The sequence below is a fragment of the Dermacentor silvarum genome, chromosome 8, assembly GCF_013339745.2.
Source record: "Dermacentor silvarum isolate Dsil-2018 chromosome 8, BIME_Dsil_1.4, whole genome shotgun sequence".
NCBI classification, from domain to species: Eukaryota; Metazoa; Arthropoda; class Arachnida; order Ixodida; family Ixodidae; genus Dermacentor; species Dermacentor silvarum.
In genome coordinates this window covers 86293320-86316005 of record NC_051161.1, presented here as the reverse complement: position 1 = coordinate 86316005, position 22686 = coordinate 86293320, and the positions used below count along the sequence as shown (strand labels likewise).

Genomic DNA, 22686 nt, shown 5'->3' with positions numbered 1-22686 from the left:
TTGGTGGTGCAAGGAGCCTAGCGGCGCGCCTACTCTGCTGTGATTGGTTGGCCTATTCGGCAGGAGAACCGCCAGGCCGCAGCCATGGTCACGAAACCCGGCGAGTTTCGCAAATAAAAGCTTCGCTTTTAATATTAAGACAAGGTGTTGTGCCAATTCTACCACGAAGGCTCAGTGTTCCTTCAATTCGAACACCTGCATAGCCTTTTGCAGGTTTCTTCCCTTGATGACAGCCCATGTCTAGTCCATTTAAAACAACACCTTCATATAGACATCGCTTTCTTTTCTTTCATTCTTTTCGAGTGAAGCTTTCTTGCTGAGTTCAAGTGACTTTTTTGTACCCATCTGGCCTCTAACGCCAAACGCATTTAACGGGATGGTGATGCGATCTAGGAACGGTGCAGCAAAAAAGTAGTGTACGGTTTCAAGCATAGAGTTTCATACATTAAAAACTACATAAACGTTTGGCGCTTGTGCCTGCGGGAGCTGCATGCAGGCTGATTCAGCGAACGGAATGCCAAACCTCGTCATTTTGGCTTTGATTAAACGGGTTTGTGACTTTGCAACCTCATAATTTTCAACAAAATACGGCGTTTTAAAAAGATACACAGACACTTAGGTCTCCTTATGTGCATTAATTGCGAATACATTCTTACTGTTCTGCGCGATACTTTTCATCAGGTCATGTGTTAAAATTGGGCAAAGTCAACTTTGAAGATGGGCCACCCAAATTTTGGGGGTGGGCCAGGACAGTTTTGAACGTGGGTCAACTCAATTTTCAAATTGGAGAAACAAAATTTTTTGGGCGTGGGCCACGGCGTCCGTCCGACACCGTGGCTGTTCACAGTGGGATTTCGCAGTGCGCGGTGCAGTGGGGCCTGCGCCGGGAACGCGCGTCGTCACTTGGTCACGTGAGTTTTCTGGAAATTGCCAAAATGTTTTCTTCAACTCTATATCAATGTGCATTCACGAATCTATTGAATAAATTCCTTCATTCCCGTGGTGTGGTCGACTGCTTTTTCCTTCATTTCATTTCTATGCCAAGTCATTCGACACGAAGTAAAAAAAAGAAGAAAACGCATAGTTGTCATTGTAAGAGTACTTTCTTCTCATCTATCTAGTAGTGCCCCCTCGTGATTATAAACTCTGCTGTTTAGCAAAGAACATGGACAACATATTTCGCTAGAGGTAGTTAGGGCAACCATAATGATCTGTCTCATAATGATATACTAAAGGCCCCCTTGATCCCGTTAATGTTCCGCCTAGGCATGGAAGTGAATAAAAGAAGTCGGTGTATGAAAGGACTGTTCGCCTCCTGCTTTATTAAGTTGTCACAAATTTCTTCGTCACAAGAGAGGAAAAAAATGTAGGACTGCTTTGCAGACAAGCAGCTGCCGTGAAAAAGGAGTTCTAAAAGCGGTGTGCAAATTACGCCACAGGGTATGGTCGATTCTCCTAGGGTCGCATACAACCACATTTCAAATAAATCCTGAGCGACGGAAAGGAAAGAGAGCGTCATCAAAGAGATTTTTCTGATCACGAACTTGGCGTTAAGGAGGTCGGATAATGTAAGCAGGCGACCCCCCTATCGAAGTTCAAAGGAAAGATCGGGCTCATGGAATCTATTTAGCAAGGAGATCCTGGGTTCTGTAAGTGATCTTTTTAAGCGTGAACACTGGAGCGCGAGGCTTTCAGTGTTATTAGCGCAACCGAGCAGTGACTCAATATTGCTGTGCGGAGCGGAGGATCCTTCCGTGGGCTATTAGCAACTCTAATGTCCTCTATACGCGCATTTCGTCATCTAAGTGCTTGCATGTCACCCAGCAAGGCGTATTCCGTAAGGCATTTGTGCTTGCATAGAAGTAGATCAAGGATACGGGTGATGACTCACACTCTCTTAAAGGAGGCTGCCCTTCCTCCTGCAAAGTTATATTCAGATATGGAGGGTTTATGTGTTTACACATAACATTACTTGTGCGTATTACTTCCATTTTGTTTGATGGTGGCGGTCCTACGAGCTCATGCTAGTTCGTGTACGACACCACGTGTGCTTGTGACGTGACTTGCGCGTACTTATTGCTTGTTAATATTTTTTTTTTGCTTTTCCTTTACGTATTCTACCCTGAGTAACAAATATGGCATTTTGGCATAGCCGAACCTGACGAAGCCTACCTTACCTTTTTCTTGCTTCTCTACATCTAAAATCGGCCAAATGTATGAAATTCGAAGCAATTCCTGGAGTCGCGAGAATCTATATTTTCACTAATTACAATCAAGAAACACTGGGGAGTTCGGAGAACTTCTGCAATACTCAAGTCAAGAATTCAAAGTCCTACAAAAATGTGGCTTGCTTGGTATAATCGTAAGACAAAACCAAATGGCACTATTTGAAAAGCGTCACACAGGTTACTGAGAGGCAGCATTATTAATTATGCGAGAGCCAAACCCTTGACCGTATTGCAATCTCCGCATGTTACGGTAAATAGTGCACAGCACCCATGCATCTATGGCGAAAACTTCAAACGTTTCAGCATATACGGGAGACGCAGGGAATTATTCGATACGGACCTGATACGGGCGTAATTATACGCAGCCACACATGGGACGGCCCCAAGTGTGGGTCCTTTCATAAAACGCTCTACAAAGAGACGAAATTTAAAATCACTTGCCATACGCAAGAAACCATGCTGTAGACCCGCAACGCTGCACAGTTACATATAGTGCATCTGCATGTGAGGCTTTACTGACAGTGAAAAATATTTTGCTAAATTCGAAATATTGATTTCCACACGTTAGTCAGAGCGGATATTGGAGCATTTATTAGCGGTGCCAAAAGAAGCCTCAAATGAGCAGCACATGCATAATCAGTATCCTCTGATTTGGTATCAGCTTTAAGATGTTTGCAGTGTGTTGCCATGCTTTGTTGGAATATGTTATTATTAGTAGTAGTAGTAGTAGTAGCAGTATTCCCCTCCGCAATTTTAAAAGCTTAAGGCAGTAGATTTGCCCCAGCATTGGCATCTATATTTAATAACTCTCTGAATACTTCCACTTTCCCTGCATGTGAAAAAAGTGCTCGTGTTTTTCCTGTATTTAAGACTGTGAAGAACGCATTGATTCCGAATCAGCATGGATTCATCACCGGCCGCTCCTTTATCACAAATCTCTCGTTTCATGACACAGATTTCCTCACCGGTACTCCAAAGGGGGCAAGTTGACACCAATTATTGTGACCTCAGCAAAGCTTTTAATGACGTTAGCCACTCACGGCTTCTGGTCAAGCTGACACACTTTCGTGTCGAATCGTCAATTGTATATCTCTTGCAGGAATTATCTTATTGATAGATCATGTTAATGTTAACGTCAATGACAAAACGTTGTCTTCTTGCAGTAGTAACTAGCGGCGTCCCTCGGGGATCAGTATTGGGACCACTCCTTTTTTATTTTTGACGTTCTTTCCGCCTATTCGGCATTCTTCATTCATTTTATACACCCATGACATAAAGATTTTAAAGGCAATTCACACTGTTGATGACTGTCGCATTCTGCAGTCTGACCTGCTTTCTTTTTCTAAATGTTGCACAGATAATACCCTAACCTTGAATGCTGTTAAGACCAAAGTCATAACTTTCACCTGCAAAACAGCAAGCATTTCTTTTTCTGATTCGGTAGTTTCTGTACCATTGTGTAGGGTCCGTGACATCAGTGATTTCGGTGTATTTTTTGATACAACCTTACACTTTTCAGCTTACACTAAACGCGTTGCAATGTGGGATTTGTGCACTCTTGGCTCTGTTTGCAGGACTGTCGAGAGAATCCAATTCTCCTACACCGTTCCAAAAGTTTTACACAACAATCTGTCTTCCTCAACTCGAATACGCGTTGGACGTCGGAAACGGCATCTCTAGATCTAACAATGACATTATAGATCCGGTCCAGAAAAAGTTTCCAAGCATATATCATCACCGCTTTGCTAACAAGGACGCTGAACTTTGCTCTAGCACTGTCGGCTTATTGTCATTGCCTTACTTCGTTGCCGACGTAATTGTGCTGACCTTCTGTTTCTTTTCAAACTCCTTCATGGTATGCTCACGTGCCCCGAACTCCTCAGTTGTATCTTGTTTCGCATTCCGCGCAAAATCACCAGAGAACACAGACCTTTCCATGTTGTTGCCTGTCACAACCAACACTGAACCGCCCAAAGAATACAGTCTCTATAACACCCACTTTCAAGGCCTCAATATTTTTCACAACTCGCTGTCATTATTCTGTTCTGAGCTTTGTGTTGTTGTGTCTTAGTTTCACATAGTTGTTCAACTTCCCTTCTCCTCCTTTTTCTCATGCATGTATTTTGTGCCTTGTTGTATGTACAGTTTTCTTCTCAAGATTGGTATTTTTTATTCATTGGGTTTCTTTCTTTACTGATATTCCCCTGCTGTATATTGTTTCCATGTATACGTGCGCCAGCACTGGAACCTCATGGCGGACGTGTGGCGAGACAGCTCCTGAACATTACTACATTGAATCTGGTGAACGCGATCCAACTCGTTGATGCGGGACCACAGAGAAGGGTGACGTAATGATCACGCATTTCTCTCGCGTTCACTGGTAAATCGCCACTGATTTTTGGCGAGAACCGCGCTGTACCAGCAGCGTTTGATCGACATCAAATACAGAGACTGAATCGCCTTCCCACCTATGTTAGTACATGCATAGCGGACATACGGAACACTGGGCCCTTTTCTTCTACTCTTCAGAGTCCGCTTCGGTAAGCAATTCCTTCGGGCGTGGCATGTCATTGCTAAGGCGAGTAGCGAGCGAGCGAGCGCCGGTCTCATTCCATGCCGCTGCCCCGATGTACTCAAATTTACCGCGGGAGAGTGCGATGCAGCTGTTCGTGCTGAAGCCGGAGTCGCTGAGGGCAGTACTCTATGGTGCCTACCACCACGTGAGGGGAGTAGGAAAAAGCATCGGTTGTGGACCTCCTTCGGGATCGGTCCATATATTTAGACTAGGGTCGGCTTATGAAAAGTCTAGAAGTTTAGAAAGAGTCTAGAAGTAAGCTTGCTGGCTGTTTATGGACGTGGGCTACTAGCCAAAGCAGACATTGTCTTCAAATTTTCAGTTTCGAAAGTAGTGCGATAACTGTCTAAATATAATGCGCAGTTGGCTTTAGACAGTTTCGTAGAATGCACACCCTGAAGGCGGGGGAACTTGCTTCTCACGCGCATAACCATGTACTTGTTGATTTAAAAGAATTTAGAAAAGGGGACGCACATCCTAGGGTGAAGCATTCTAGAAGTCTTCGAGTCAAATATAACGTTTTCACGGCAATTCAGTGAACTTTGTTTTGTACGAAACAATTGATTATACAAATGGATCACTTGATTCAAACATCTACTACCTACAGTAGACAGACTTCATCTTTAGTTTTCAATAGTGCTCAGTAAACTCGTCATGGTGAAGGCCGAGCAGAATAAGTTTTCTTTCTCATGCATTTACATTGCAGCACGAAATAAGGCTTTCAAGAAATGGAAAATTGCAGAAAATTAGTAAACTCGCGTTATGGTAAGCCTTGAAAGTCAATACTGGACACAATATTGGAGGTAAGAACTGTGGTTCAAACGTTGCCAATTACATAGTCACCATAATTAGTTCGCGAAAGAGGGAAGTTTCGCAACTTCTGATTTCATACGATGTAAAATTATGTGTTCAGTATAAAATTACCAACATAACGATTGGTAGATTTATAATCTTTGAACAATATTTCTGTATTGTGTCTTAGGACGAATAATTTTGTGCCACGAGGCTACACAATTGTTGCAATACCGGAAAATATCGGGGTGCAGGAAAATTGAGCAGGTACTGACATTTTTCTGGATTTTACCTGATTTTGCTCTTCGGCATCAAAAATTAACTGTGTGCATGATCGCAAAGCCCTACCTCTCGTATAAACTTTAAAAACATTTAGTTTAAAACTAAAAGTATCGTCCGTCAGTTCAGTTGAGCAAGCCGATTGGCCGGTCGGGATGAAGTCTTACGCGGCGCAGATGACGTAGATGGATGGTTTGGAATCAGGGCGTGTTGATCACAGATTCCGCAGGCATGTGGCACCCGTACCAAGACAGAACGAACGGACCAAGACAGAACGAACAAAGACACAACGGGCCATTCCAGGCCAGGGCAGTACGGACCATTCGAAGAGGCGTCAACACATCTTCACTGTGCGCGGATGGATAGTGTGACCCACGCACTCAGTCGAACTTCTCGGAGCGAAAATTTGTCCTGGCGGGTGAGGTCACCTGGGAAGTAAGAACCACATGGATATATAACAGCTTGCCTACAGTGCCGATCTGCTTTCTTGTTATACTCATATCTTTCAGCGGACGAAAGCTTTGTCAGAGGTAGTGGTCAACGTCAACTTCACTGGGCCGGTATGTCAAAGTTGCGATTATCCCCCGTAACAATATATTAACGCGACAGCGTTAAGTGCCCCGTGTCACAAAAAATTCGGCGTCGGCGTCGGCGTCGGTGTCAGTGTCGGCACCGGCTTCGGCATAAGCATCGGCCGTCTGTGGCATCCGTGGCGGAGAAATTCATCCCGAACCACCCCGACCACATAGGCCCTTCGCGTGGAGCATGGGTTAAGTGGACAAAAATTAAATTTCTGAAAGTAAAACCCATGAGAAAAATCGTAACGTTCGACTTAACTACAACCTACAGACAAGAAAGCGTCAGATTGTAATTTGAATGTACGAGAACACAATTCTGTTACAAAAAAAAAAAAAAACTCAAACACAAACCCATTTTCCAGCATTTCTGCCATAACAACGAAGCTTAAGCGTCCCTCAAATTTTCGTTACGAGAAATTAAAATTTAATCCATAGTGTGAAGATCTGACCGCGTTAACTGTTGTAAATGATGCCGCTTTACACTAAGTAGCACTAAAGACCACGAGCTCCACGGTCAGCTTTTTTTTAAACTTATTTGTGCATCCTTAATATGTAGGTATAATACAAACTCAAGCTTCAGGTAGTACTAAAATGTAAGAGGAAACCACACGCATGCCCAAGAAATACATAAGTCGATCTTAAGTTACGAAATGTGTCCTTGTAGATGTATTCTTGCCCAATTGTGGACCAGGGATAATTTAACCATGAGGTTCGACTGCTACTTCTTATAGCGCATTGGCAGTGTTCCAGAAAGGCGCCGCTAACAATAAAAGCACGAACAGTTGCTAATAAATGGCGGAAGATATTAAAGAAAAAACGTTGCACGAAGCCAGTTCTTACATTTTCCGGCAATATTCATCAATCCTACATTTGCTATCTATTCATTGATACATGAGAGTGTTCCTTCAGTCATGTTTACGAGGAAAGAAAAGGAGGTGCAGCATAATTGCGAAGAAAAAGGCAAGTGAATTACTGCTTATCTTTTACCATTCTCACTTTTTATTCAACTAGAGCGACTTCTTTCAACGGCGACTCGCGAAACACTGGGTGAGAAAAGCTTCATTTATAGCCCGCCAAGAAGCCAACCATAAAAGATTAAAGTTCGTGTAAGAACGTTGTGTGCTATTCATTTTTTATCCCGTATCCCTATATTTTTCATCATTAGTGGGTCGGAGAAGATTCAAAATGAGAAATACAGGAAACTTTAAAAGACTGGAGACCTCTTCAAGAAGTAATATGTGTTCTAAAAAGACATTTTTGGGTCATTTTCAGGGGAGCGAAAATCACAGGAGCCCACGCGATTCCGAGCTATCATGGTAACATACAAACTAAAGAAAGTGAACTCCCGGGTTCAGACTGCTCAGAAGGCACATGTGAGAGCTATTAAGGCTAGGCGCAGGTAATGGTCATTCCAATTACGCTTGGCCATTTCACAAAATTCCGTGGACGGTAGGAGTCTTCTGTAGGGAAGCCATGAAGGGGAGTTCCTCAGCTGCGTCGTTCAAGCGCAGGTGAAGGCCAGCGTGCGGCCGCATGCTCATTACCAAATGTTAATCAAACAGCCATAGTCGCAATTTCTTCCTTCGAAACGTAATTATTCTTCATTATAAAATAAAACTTGCCTTAATTATGAACGTTAGTAAACCCGGTGATCTTGAATCTCTGTTACCCAGAGCTTTATTCGTCCAACGAATGCAAGTTTTGTGAAGCCAGGGCCACCCTGGAACACATGTTCTGCGAGTGCAAACAAGGGGGGGGGGGGGTTCCAGATGGGGACGCAGCCTCGAGCCGAACGCGCTGGGAGACTACGCTGCTCAGCTGTGCCCTCGAAGACCAACTCTGGGCCAGTCCAGCAGGGCCGAGGAAGCCGCCAGAGCTCAAGGGCTCGTGGCCAACACCTAGTCAGGGGTATTCGCCCAAATCCCCGAATAACTCGCTGGATTATAAATAAATTTATCATTCATTCATTTTTAATTATACATGACTAAGTTACATAACATCTTATAAGCATGGTCTTTTTCATCACTAACATCAAATTTCTGTTTCTCATGTCACGTTTTATTGGCTCCACTTTGGAGAGAGAGAAGTTAAATGATACGAAATGCAGCGAGTCGGCCTGAGGTATATTTCTCTAGCCAGCTACTCGGCGTTGGGGAAGGGGAAGAGGGAAAGAAAGAAGGAAGAAAGAGGCTCATGATGGGTGGCGATGATGAGAGAAGGAGAATGTAAAACATACGGCAAGCAATTTGGCATGCTCAAAGCCTACAGTCCCGGCCCGTGCTTCTTAAAAAGTTCAGTAACGCCTGGATGGCCATGCGACTCGATTGAGCGTCTGTAGGTGACGTAATGAGGTGCACGTATCCGCGCGTAAACACTACCCCCAGCCTTAGTCTGTGTATAAGATTGGCACAGCTGCATTGAATTTGCGGTGGTAGCCTGAACGTCATAGTAGGGTCCAATATCGGTAGAGAGAGAATAAACATCTTTATTATGTAAATGCCGATATTGGAGAGGCATTCTGGAATGAGGACGCCTCTCCAATCCCGGTAGTCGTCTGTGTATGTTATCCGGATTGTTCCAGCCAGTGCTTTTTTGTCGATTTTAGGATGGCACTGGAGACGAGGCTGTTGGCATCCGCTCTTGAAAAAGGAATTGCATGCAGTGACTCTGGTTCTTCGAGTGCTTTCTTCGCTTCGGCATCGGTCAGTTCGTTGCCGTGTATACCACAGTGACTGGGAACCCACTGAAATGCGATAGGGTGGTCGTTTTCTTGCGCTAAAGTGTAGAGCTCAGCAGTTTAAAGAGCCAACACTCTGTAAGCCCTTACTTTCAACACCACTCTAAGTAGTTGCAGAGCCGATTTTGCGTCACTGAAGACTGTCTATACTTGAGGAGGCTGTCGCGAAATATATTGAACAACCTCTCTGATTGCCACTAGTTCCGTAGATGTTGTAGTCGTCTTGTTACACAGACGAAGCCGTCGAATGACGATGCGCAGGCACGAGCACCAGACGCATACGACGAGACCGATCCGTCTGTATACACATTCACCGAGGAGTCATATTCTTTCGATATATAATCAAGTGAGAAATGTCTGAGGCCGATTCGCGATTCGTAGATGCGTATTCGCGATTTTTTAGAAATTCCGAGAATGGATAGACGTAGCCGTATTTTGGACATCACCCATTACCCACGTGGAGAGTCAGCAGGGGCAAAGTACGATGGTATGGCAGATTCTTGGCATTTAATGGCTGTTAAAAAAGTGGAGTCCGGTTGTATGTCGGGAAGTGTCGATAAGGTGTGGCGTCCATGACGGCACAGCAGTCGCACGAATACTCGAAGAGGTTCGTATCATAGATAGACAGGTAAGGGGTGACGCGACTCGCCTGAGTTGTTCCGTAGGTTGAGGTGCAACGTGGAACACCGAGATATGTTTTCAGCATCTGTGCCTGGGCTCTTTTCAGCGTACGCAAATATGACCGGCTCATACTTGATAAAACTGGCAGGCTATACCGAATGTAGCCGACGTAGAGAGCCTGGTACTGCCGCAGTAGCGATTGCTCAGATGGACCCCACTTCATACCTGCCAGAAAGCGAAAAACTTGAGCACGCCCAGTTAATTTTTTTTAACATTTCCACATGCTTCGACCATGAAACACCGCGGTCAATGACAACGCCGATGTATCTGTGGTGTGTCACATATGGGATGGCATTGCCATTGGTCATAATTGGGTACCATCACATAAGCTTCCGTGTGAACATTATCGCAGCGCACTTATCTGGGGCCAGTTGCATTCCTTGCCACAGCAGGTACTGAGACGTTGAAGAAACAGCTCGCTGCAATTTTGCACGAATTTGCGGTCACGTGACTGCGGACGCCCATATGCATATGTCATCTGCGTACATACTGATGCGTACCGTTTCAGGAATTATTTCCACAAGGCCAATAAGCGCAACATTGAAAATAGTCGGGCTGAGCACTCCTTCTTGAGGCACTCCACGGATTACATCGTGTCTTCTCGTTTCGCTATCATTAGTGCACATGAAGCCTGTGCGACCATCTACGTAATTTTCAATCCACATGTAGAGACTGCCGCCGATGCCCAAATTACTGAGGGCTTCAAGAATGGCTTCGTGCAGTAAATTGTCATAGGCTCCTTTAATGTCTAATAAAACTGCTCCTACAAGTCGGTGTCGCCTTTTTTCGTCTTCGATTGTGGAGACGAGATCAATGACCCCTTCTATTGCAGACCATCCATGTTTAAATCCGGTCATCATTTCAGGACAAAGCTCTTTCTTTTCCATGAACCATTCTAATCTAGTTAGCACCATCTGTTCCATCCCCTTACCGACACAGCTAGCTAAAGCTACTGACCGGTAAGATGACATTTCGTAAGGCGATTTTCCTGGCTTTAGGAGGTCCACTAAGAGAGTTTACTGCTGCAACAGTGAATTCTGTTGTCGCCATGATACAATGCAGCCTGCGTGGTAGCGATCACTAAGGTAAATGTGTGTTACAGAGAGAGCGACACAGGTGTTACCTACATCATCATCATCAGCCTATAATTATGTCCACTGTAGGACTAAGGCCTCTCCCTGTGATCTGCAATTACTCCTGTCTTGCGCTAGCTGATTCCTACTTGCGTCTGCGAACTTTCCTAACTTTGTCATCATGCCACCTGACTTTCTGTCGTCCTCGACTGCGCTTCCCTTCTCTCGGTATCCATTCTGTCTCTCTAATGGCCAACCGGTTATCCATCCTACGCACTACATGGCCTACCTAGCTCCAATTGTTCCTCTTAATGTCAGCTATAATATCGGCTATCGCGGTTTGCTCTCTGATCCATACCGCTCTCTTCCTGTCTCTTAACGTTAGGCCTAACATTTTTGGTTCCATCACTCTTTGTGCGCTCCTTAACTTGTTCTCGAGCTTCTCTGTTAGCCTCAAAGTTTCTGCCCCATATGTTAGCACCGGTAGAATTCAAGGATTCCACACTTTTCTATTCAACGACAGTGGTAAGCTCCCAGTCAGGATTTGGTAATGCCTGCCGTATGCAGTCTCACCCAATTTTATTCTTCTTTAAATTTGCTTCTCATGATCAGGGTCCCCTGAGAATAATTGGCCTAGGTACACGTACTCCTTTACCAACTTTAGAGACTGACTCCGCATATGCGAGTATGTAGGTATATGTGTGTTGCATGCTTATCGATGCCGGATATGCGGGTTGTATTACTACACTATTCAATCAGTAAAGCTGCTCATACTAGGTGTTACGTGCTTGACTGAGTTATTCCTTAGAATTCTGAGAGTGGCAGCCCACAAACAAATGTTACAGACAGGCAGACAGACAGATTTGATTGACTGATTGATTGATTCATTGAAGAATGAAGTAATGAATGAATGAATGAATAATGAATGAATGAATGAATGAATAGATTATGTCATGACACTAGATATCTTTAGAACAATTCGTCGGTCGCTTGTTTTCAAATTATTAGACGACAATACCACGAGAAAATTAGTCAATTAAAACACACATACACATAATGAAATGCACTTGGTGTCGACGTACGTAAATCAATGAGTGGTGCAGTGGGTGCCCGCCACGGGACACTTGCTATAATTTGCCGATGGCACAGTCGACTCTCAGTTATATCATATAGCCTCCCTATAACGACTGCAGAAAAGATTCTCACGAGCCGCATTCTTGCGAACCATATCTCACATTGCTTGGACATCGTGAAGCGATTGTTCTCCGCATTGCACCTGCGGCGACATGTCGTGGGCGGGATGGTCATTCATTTAAATAATTATTGAGGCATACGAATATCCATGTACGATATGCCATGGCGAAAAATGGTGCTGCAATGAACGCCGCTAATTAATGAGTCATCCAAGATTCCGAAGCATTCCCAAGGTATCCCGCGACTTGGGCTACTACTGTCCATGTGATTTCAGGAAGAACTTATATAAAGCCGACACTGGTCGTAGACTCGTAGCATCCATCTTCGAGAGTTGTGACCCTGTTTCACGTGGACGTCGTAATATATATTGGACTGTCCGGCAAGCCAGCAAAGATAGGGTTCTATTCTCAGCACTCGTCTGCTGTTCTGGGCCACACGGGCTCTCTCCATTGCCCTTCGTTGCTTGTGGACAACGCAATTGCCACCCCTCTGTCAAGCAGCTCTCGAGCCCAATATAGAGTGCAATTTTTGACATTGACGACCTAAAGCAGGAATAACTGATGTAAAATATTAACAAACTTCTTATGCAAGTTTTGTATCGAAACGCGCGTACAGAAAACTTTCATACATTTTTGTTGAAGTGGGAACAAGACGGAATGAAGCCAAAACATCGGTAACTTTCTGTGTGCTACCTCATTTATATTATAAAGAAAACTCTTATTCCGCGGCTTCTTTTTTTTTCAGCGTAAGCCCTTCGCATTGTGCATCGCGTTCTGTCCCGCGGTGAAGCTTGAAGATGCTGCATTTTTTTGGTAGCTCAAACAAAAGCTAAGGCTCTATTCGAAGAAATTAAGAGTAGCCATTTGTTCTATCTTGCACAAATCTTAATTCAGGCAATAGGATGCCTGTGTTTTTGTCTCAGTCAGCCCTACCCGCTGCCTTTGCTCCTCTTATAGCCAACCACAGCCTCTTACAGTTTGAAGAAGTCCCCGCACGCAGTTCTGGCTTCGCTGATAACATTCTTGATCTTTATTTTCCAATTTTCCGGATGTAATAGATGCAATTTTTCCCATACCTGGCATTAGCGATCACGAGTTTCTTGTCGCTCGCGTCATTTGTCCGTGGCCTTATGCACCAATCGTACGACCTCGCAAGCTTTATTTCAATGAAAGGGGTGATTACGATAACATAATAGAGCCACTATAGGAATACTTTGAAGCATTCGAGACTCCCAGCCTGAGGACCAATATCTCTAATTGATAATCACTATTGAACCAGAAGCTTTCTATCCTTATTGATTAACATATTCGACCGAAAATACAGGTAAACCAAGGGAACATCCGCCATACTTCGCAAAAGAGATGAAATTCCTCATGAATAAAAACGCGCATTTTCACAGTACGTCCGACAGAAGGAACATAATTTATATACGGTGCTAGAACAGATAAGAACGTAAATAAATTTAGAAAAAGAAATTGCTTTGATCGGCTTAAAGATTAAAACCTATCTAAAAGAACTCTGGAAATTTGTCAGAGCTATTAATAAATATGATACTGGCATCTCCTCACTTATGCAAGACGATACCGCCTTTGTTGCTGATTTTGATAAGGCAGGCTGTTTCAGACGGTATTTGAGTCTGTTTCTTCTAGGGCTATGCCTCAGAAGCTGTCGAATTACTCAAGCCCTGGGAATAATTATATGCCTAAGACCGTAATAGACAGCTTTTGCGTTTTAATACTACTGCGGACACCACCAACACTGCTCCAGGCCCGGTTGGTATCCTAAACACGGGTCTTGCGCACCTGTCCTATCTATGTATATTGCGTTATTACACAATCTCTCTCTCCAGAGGTGCTCCCTTCGGCATGATTGGAAAATGGCCAACGTCGTACCTGTTCACAAAAACGCGCCTCATAATTGCGTTCCAAACTACAGACCAATATATCTAACACGCGTCTGTTGTAAAAATTTGGAACATATAGTATATTCAAGCATTTTTATTCACCTTCAAAGCACAAGCTTATTTGTAAATGGTCAACACGAAATATTATTAGGGCTAGGGATATTTGCCCCACACGAATATTCGAATTTTCTCATGATGTTCCGAACATTTGACTGTGGCCATGAAACCAATTAAGTAATATTATATTTTAAAAATCATTCAACAATGTCATGCTCTTCTACTGCATAGAGTGAGATTTCTTGGATTACCTGCAAACATTCTTCGGTGGCTGCAGCACCGGACTTGTGGACGCTAACAAAAAGTTCTAGACAAGTGAATCAAATCGGTGAGCAACGTTTGTGTCTTCACGGGTCCCTAAGGGGTCAGTCCTGGGGCCACCGGGTCGAGGCATCTCTCCGTTATGCCTCTCTCACTTCTGTTATTGCTTATAATTATTCGTTAAATATGTATTGACATAACGTCACAAATCAGGCTTTACGCAGATGACTGTGTCGTATATTGAGGAATTAATATCGATTTTGATAAATTCGCGTTACAAGCTGACCTTGACAAAGTACATACTTGGTGCTACAGATGTTCTCGATGTTTCAAAAATTCCTAAGTGCAAATGCAACACCTTTTCTCGGAAGTGCATATCACTTTCAGCCCAATACCATTTGAGGAATCAGCTCATCCCACAAAACAACTTGGAGGACGCTTGAGCTTCGCCTTTAAGAGTGGAACATATTATATGGTTTATGATGATGATTCTCACCGCCAACTCGCTCACGAAGATTTTGCCTTTCTTCGACGCCAACTAGAGGTTGAGTCACCTTCCAATTTTTATACCACCTCGGAATCCTACGCACCCTCCCGCTTGTTAGTCGGCGATAGAATCACCAAAGTGGGCACATGGCTTTAAAAAATATTCAAGCTTGGCGCTACAAGTCGTCGTGAAAGCAAAACGCTATTACGCATCGCAATAGGGGTTCACTCTATGTCATCAGATCTCTCTTCCGCAGGTAACTCCCGAGCTCAGATCAACATAATATTTTTTTTTTAGATTTAGCGAAAGCCTTCGACAAAGTGTCTCATCCGAAATAATTGTTAAAACTAAATGCTTCGCCTCCTATTTTTTCAATCGAAAGCACTACGTTAAATAAACACAAAAAAAATCTAAACTTGCTAACGTTATTTCTGGAGTTCCCCAAGGTAGTGTCATGGGACCTCTTTTGTTTTTGATTGTTAGCAATGATTTGCCCGACGATATTACGGTCCCCTTACGGTGTTTTTATCAGATGACTGCGCAATGTATAATACTACTGCTACTCCTTCAGATCAAATAGAACTAAATATAAAGCTCCAGAAAATAAAAAATGGTGCAGTAAGTGGCAGATGGACCTAAATGTGGTAAAGTTAGTTGTGATGAGCGTATCCAGGAAGAAACACATCCTAGAATGAATGTACTTCATAAATGATCATCAACTTGCCAGAGTAGAGGAACAAAAATACTTGGGCTTAACGATAACTTTAGATTTAAGATGGAATTTGCACGTCGACTCCATTCATGCTAAGGCCAACAGGGCGTTGTGGAAATTACGAAGAAACGTGCTTAATTCAGGTCCAGCTATGAAATGCTTGGCTTACGAGGCACGGCTACGGCCAGTTTTGGAGTGTGGAATGGTAATATGGCATTTGCAAACAAAAATTGCGGTAAACTTGATAATGTACAAAGACTCGCGACACGTCCCATATTTAATAAATATCAGCGTTTCCACTGTCTAACTCAGCTTTGTTTATTAGCCCACCTTCAACCACAAGAAAAAAGGGCTGTATGAAAGGCTCTAATTACTCTACCTCACAATCAATGAACAAGCAAAAATTGACAAATCAGAGTACAGAGAAATAAAGACTGGGGAAACATCATGAAACCGGCATAGCATGTACATTCCTCCTCCCAGATTCCACAACGATTCCTTTAAGTAGTTTTTTTTCCGTAGGAACTATCAGTGAGTAGAACAGGCTGTCAAACTCCATTGTTTTATCTGAAGCTGTAGCTTCTTTCCTGAAGAACCTAAATGACGCAGTGTTCCAGGATGTTGTATAGTATGATATCGTGCTTCATTGCTGTGCATTTGAGTCAAGTGACTTGGCTATCCTTTGATTGCATAATTCTAGTCCATATGTTATTGATATATTGCTTGTATAGGAAGTACTTTAGTTTTTGAGTATGTATGTTTTCTTTTTCTTCCACCCTGTAATAACCCAAATGGGGCTGGCAGTATAATAATATAAAATAAAACAGCTGGTCAGACTCCCAGAATGAAAAGACTCAAAAGAGAAAGAGGAGGTTTACCAGGCTTCAATATAGGTTTCACATGGGCTGTTTTCGAAGAGGCAGGCGCACACTCCTTTTTCCACAAGTCATTTAGTAAGTCCAAAGGTGCCAATCGACCACTAGGTCACATGTTTGAAACATACTGTATGTAATAAAATCTGGACCTGTAGCAGTCATTGTCTTACAAGTAGCAAGCGCCCCTGTTCACTCATGGAGAATTCGCAGCTAATTGTGCATGTTTCGAATGGAAGCACACCCAACCATTTAGTTTTGCCAACCCAAGCGACAGAAACGCTAGTTGTATTCGTAAGTTTGTAAAATTTGCCAGCAATCACTAATTCTGAAGTATCCCTGGCTATTGAGAGAGCACGAAATGGTTGTGTTAAAACAACAGGGCCACTTAAAGCACAAATAGTCATCCACAATCGAGGAAATTGCGTCAGAGGGGACAAGGTTTCACAGAAGTACGCCATCCCTTTTTTTCCTAATTTTTTCATTAGTGTATGGGTGGTAGAGTGGATATGCTGGGAATTTATATATGCTTTTATATTTCCACTTCGGCGATAAGCTCTTTCTGCTGTTCTTCAAACAGCTCTAAATTGTTTATATTCTTCGTCAGCATTGCTGTACACACATCAGGAACGGCCCACTTGTTCCGTACAGATTTTCACACTTTCTTGCGTAACTGATGTGAGTTTCTTTACGTCAGCTTCGCAACCCACTCGGCTGGAGAAGTGTTGGCAAAGGAGCTGCCAGTTTGTCACATCCGCGTATCTTCATTTCGTAGAACATTTTAATCGTGGAATAATATAAGTATTGGGGAGTGATTGCTTCCACGTATTTTTCGGCGTTGGTTGTCGACCCAGTGTTGGTAACAAGATCATTAGAGCACAACGTTACGTCCATGCAAATCCGCGATATCCACGCATTGATGTCACAAATCCATCATATAATACTGATAGACTGCTTTTTTTTCCGCGCATTGAAGATTTCCGTAGGCATCACAGTGATTACTCTCCCAACATTACGTTGTGTGCGTCAAATTCCGGAGATATGATAATATTTGGTATTGCAATGCTAACAAATTAACTGTTGTAATAGGTGTCGATGCTTGCAGGTATATGCTTATGCCTGTTGCACATATTTTAGCAAGGTATACGTTGCAGGCTACATATTCAGGGGAATTTGAGCTGCTTGAGTGAATAAGGTGCAGCATTCGTAAGATCTTACTGAATGCTGCACATTGTTTACATGTTACGTAATTAGGAAGACAAAAGTAATCACGTACTCTAGCCTCATTTATGCACAGCACAGGGAAGCAGTATTGTGCAGCTAACTTTCGAGAATTCGCAGACTTGAACTGAATGTTATTAGAATTCCACTGAAATACTGACCCCCGTATTCTTAAACACGCCTTCACTCAACGCTTCTCCTCGACTCAGCCAAGTCGAGGCGACAAGCGTTCCTTCACTCGAGGCGCCGTTGCGTTTCATGAACACTACTTCACTTTTCCTCCGCCAAGGAACGCCTTGAAAATGCTCCCTTGACTCGAGTGAAGTGCACCGACCGAGAAAAGCGTCTGATATCGAGGCTATTCTTAAATGCGCTTAGCAAAAGCCCAATTATTTAAGACAGATATGTGTTTCCGTTAATTTGGCTTTGTTATCAAATGACAACACGGCGAAATGCACAAATTTAGCTCGGCAGCGCTGCCACTGTTAGCGTTCGACTGATAGATCAAGCGGGAGCTGTGTTTGAGGTCTGGCAACGATCGCACCCCAGCAGCTGAGCATGGCGCATGGCTGAGAAATAAGAAAATTTGCGCCCGCATTTGTCTGCTGCTCATTGTTTCCTTGTGCTTAATTTGCGGTTCACGCTGCAGTTGTTAATCGTGGTTATTATGGATGATTTTGTCCGTGTGTGTACTGTGATCGAGCCGGATTGACTTCGAAGGAGGCAACGCATGGAACGGTTGATGGGCAGCTTTGTTTAACTTCAAGACCATGTGCTGCTGAAAGCTTTCTGAAAGCAACAGGACAAAAAATAAGGGTGAGTGAGCAGTTTCTGTATGGAAGCACATTACGCTGTTGCGGTTCTCGTGAAGTTGCCGCCGCGCTATCAATAAAACGTGGCCGATGTATCCAAGCATGACTGGCACCAGTTGCTCATGCTGCGGGCATTAGCACCCGAAGCAGACTATTCGAGGCAGCATAAGATTGCGCGAGACGTTCCCTTTTTTTTTTTGCATTGGAGCTTGTGGGAGATTCGGCGTGACAATCTGTTATCGGTTCAGTTGTTTAAACATAAATGCACAAAGCACCGCTCCACGACTGTGTCCGATGATCATTCCACTATCGCGTAGGAAATATTTCAGTAAAGAAGAAGCAGTTGTAGTATGCATGTGGCAGAATGCATATCGTTGTGTGCGTAGCTCCGGTAGTTTTATGGAAACAAACGTTTTTCAGTCCTGTACTTTATTTTAGAAGCCGTGGTGCTTAGTCGGTTTGTTCAAATTGCAGAACATATCGTCAGTGAACCAGCACTGGTGCCTGCATTTCCAGTGCTGCTTCACTTCACATATAAGCTCCGCAATCTTTTATTCTTCCGAAAATTCACTTCTCAGTAGTTCATTACCAGCATTTGTGTTTGTTCGTCTTACCTTTTTCAATGTGCTATGTCGTAGCATCTCCTGCACGTCCCATAAACTGTGCTTTCAAGTTCACGCAGCGCCCGCATTTTTTTTAGTTGTGCTCTATCTTTTCGTTTCAGTTGCTTACCTGCACTGAACTTGGCGTGCGAACGCCCTATGTACATATCATTTTTGGTATTCTGCTGCAGGATGTGGGCCTTGGAAAGACCAGCTGATGGAAAAAATCAACGTCTGTGTTGCACGGTAAGACAATGCAACTGACGTGAAAGCATCGATAGATACGGTGTCTGCCTATGGAAATGCACCATCTCGCTTCCCTGAAAGAACTTAGGTGCTGCGGAAGTACTTGACTGAACAGCCCGGTAGTTAGTCTGTGCTTATTTTTCATACTTATCATTAATAATATAGATGTTATGTCTGGCCACATTGACAAAATGGCGTGCATTGACATGCACGCCGTGTTATTTAAAACAGCAAACATGAAACAGCTATGCAGTAATGAAATCAAACTCATATTTCGTTCCTCTTCAACAGTCATATATTCTTGTTTTGAAGAGCATAGTCATGATTATGATGCGCGAAGTCATGAGTTGCCCATAAAGTGTTACAGCTGAGACGTGAGCTTTCTTACTGCCCACAATTTGTAATGCAGCACTTTAGTATTTAGTGGAATGTTGAAGCTACTTTTGCATGAGCAAGTGTGCATCCAGAAATGTGCCATAATTTTAATGGTTGTTCTCAGCTTTGCGGAACTCATGGTAGTAATGCGCTCTATACTGTATTTTTCAGCAACGCCATTGTGACAGTCTGCATCACCATTTGGCCTGTTGTGGGATCCCACAAGACACGCTCTGTTCCTCGGTCAATTACTGAACTTCTGCAAGCCCCATGGAAGCCAACTGTGATCCGCATCGACTGGAACAAATTCATTGTTCCGGCCTTCATAATTAATGTTTAAGCTGAAGTTAGAAACGGAGCTGACACAGCGTATATTCTGTAAGAATTTACCACTGCATACCGTCGGTTGGCCACACCCGACGGTATGCTACTGTCTAGAACACTGCTAGTCTACTGTCTAGAACACGGATGGCGTTTTATTCTAGAATAGCTTTGTCAGTAGTGCTACTGCTTGTGTTTGTAGGATCCGAGTCCACGCTCTTTTTCCAATCCCATCAGAACACAAAAAGACGAGGATAATTTAAATTTATTGTTTCAGAGATTGACCCTTGGACTGACAAGAAATTATTCAGTGATACAGACTGCTTTAATAAATATGGCTTAAGAAACCTGGAAGAAAAATACAGACTTAAGCTGCAAAGTGCCTATGAAGGCAGATTTATGAAAAATGCCTTTTGTGGTGATGTTTGAGCTGTTAGGATGTCAGAAAGGAGATAGATGTTTTAGCCAAAATAGTGCGACAACGACTACAGTGCAGCAGTACACATTAACTGGAGCTCCACTCTTCTCCCCCTGCACACCAACGCAAGCGCAGCACCCTTGAAAAGGCAGTTGCTCTGCATGGTTGCGTTGGCAGCCTGGTTCCTGCATAAGAGAAGGGGTTGGTTATAAACATACAATGATGTTAACCCACATAAAAACTAGCTTAGGTACAGTATTCGTTTTCATCAGTTTACTTTTTGCAGTAAATGCATTCATTAAAGATTTTCATTGTGTTCAGGAAGCCGATTTTTTTACATTGATAAGTTCGGACTGTTTTCATTCATATTTGCAAAGATACAGTTTTAGGCTGGTTTGGCGTTTGCACAGCCAGACCGACATACACCAATCTAACACTTACACAATGCACTCACTAATAGCTGCAATGTGCACAACAAATATATGTGAAATATATCTGCTACCACTTGCTAGCGTTTTCTGTATTAGGAGCTGGGCCAACTGCTACAGCTTTTTTTATTACAATAAAGATAATGTGATGTACAAAAACTATCCTCTCTTGTATTGTTATTCAATGTTTTGTATTGGAATAAAATATTGCATTCCCTCTGTATACGTGCCAGGTATAATTATGAAAACCATTTCATGGTTGCTCACTTCCTCGTTGGGCTTGGATGTTCATAAGCTAATTAAACTAAATATTTTGAAGCAAGGCTCACGTAATTATTGCTAACGACTGTAAATAACAGCTACTGTCACACGTCCCACGCAAAAAACAGTATACTTTTTTTTTGGTTTCCCTATAGCAACTAAATGCATGAAATTATAGAGAAACAGAAAAGTGAACGCACCTGGTCGTTTTTAGAGAAGCTCGCCTTGCTGTGGTACGCTACGCCGTCCTTGGAATAGCGTAGTAAGTGATGCACCCGAGTACAAACCGCTCAGGCGGAGCGAATTCCGGCGCTAGCGCAGCCAGACCAGCATCCAGCAATCGAGCACACAGGCAATACACCCACTAACGGCAGGAATCTTCGCAGTTGTCTTCTTTTCATAGGTTCGAAGTGCGCCGCAGTTATGTATCGTGCAGCGTTTCAAATGGTGCGGCTTTGTATGATCCCGCGCGAGAAACACGGCACTGGCGCTGATATAGTCGTTTCGGAGCACTCGCACGAAGAATACACGTATGCAGGTCATCAACTGGCTCATGCACGGAATAAGACGACAGGTCACTGCACTAGCTGGCAGTTTTCTTGACAGGACGGCCGTTCTGTCTCGGTGCCACAGTAGAATTACTCCGTTGCCGAAGCGCTCCAGAGGATTGCACCAGTCCGTAAAACGATGCCCTGGAAGATGCGCAGCATCGTTAACGAAAGAAAAGCTGCGGAGGCAACTGGCGTCCAACTGAAAAAGCCGACGAGGCGAGCGACAGATCACGACGCAGCCATGTCTGCGCACTAACTTCACTCAAGGAGCGATTCAAGGTAGCTGCGGGGCTACCTTGAGATTCTCGAGTAAAACGCTCGAGCTTTCCTTCACTCAAGGCGCGTTTCGAGTGGAGGGCGATTTGTGAAATGAAAAGCCGCCCTCAAGGCGCGTTTCGAGTGGAGGGTCGAGTCGAGGTGCGTTTGTGAATACGGGGGTAAATTTCCTTAAGGGCTATTCAAGATTGCCATCCGGTAGCACTGACGTGGACCGCTAGCCCGTTAGTGGCTCCTAAAAAACAGTGCCTTCCCCTCTGGAAGCTTGTTATCCTGAGGCAGAGCTTTGACAATTTCACGAACAAAAAATAGCATGGGTAGAATCATCTGTCCAACTGTGAGAGCCGCGGTGTTATCCAGTTGCGTCTGCAGTGATCGCTGAAGGCTGCTCTGAAAGTATCGCTGAGGTTGCCGTAGGTTAGGTCATTGATATTGCTATGATATGTGACCTACAGTGCTCGTAGCAGAAAGATGATTACGCTGACTTTGGAACTCTTTCCGAGTTTGTTGCTTTAGTACCGATGAGTACGATGGTTCTCTTGCGTCTTGTTGAGTTTATGCGGCAGTAAACTGGTGATTTTTTATGGACTTACTTCATCAAGATTTTGAAGAGGCTACTTTTGTTGTGGCTGCTTCCCATGAATTATTTCGTGTTTTCGTACAATGAATGCTGCCTTGTTCTGTGTAATCCTGAGAAGGAAGCCGTATGATTGCCTTATAAATTTGCACATTTAGGCTCTTTACCT

The 22686-nt window shown here is 43.6% G+C and overlaps 1 long non-coding RNA gene across 1 annotated transcript; it reads left to right on the top strand.

The window, feature by feature from the left end:
• Positions 1-18138: 18138 nt before the first annotated feature.
• Positions 18139-20250, top strand: LOC125947807 (uncharacterized). The gene is made up of 3 exons (XR_007468506.1): positions 18139-18466; positions 19256-19310; positions 19857-20250. It is a non-coding gene; the product is annotated as an uncharacterized LOC125947807 (long non-coding RNA).
• Positions 20251-22686: the final 2436 nt, after the last annotated feature.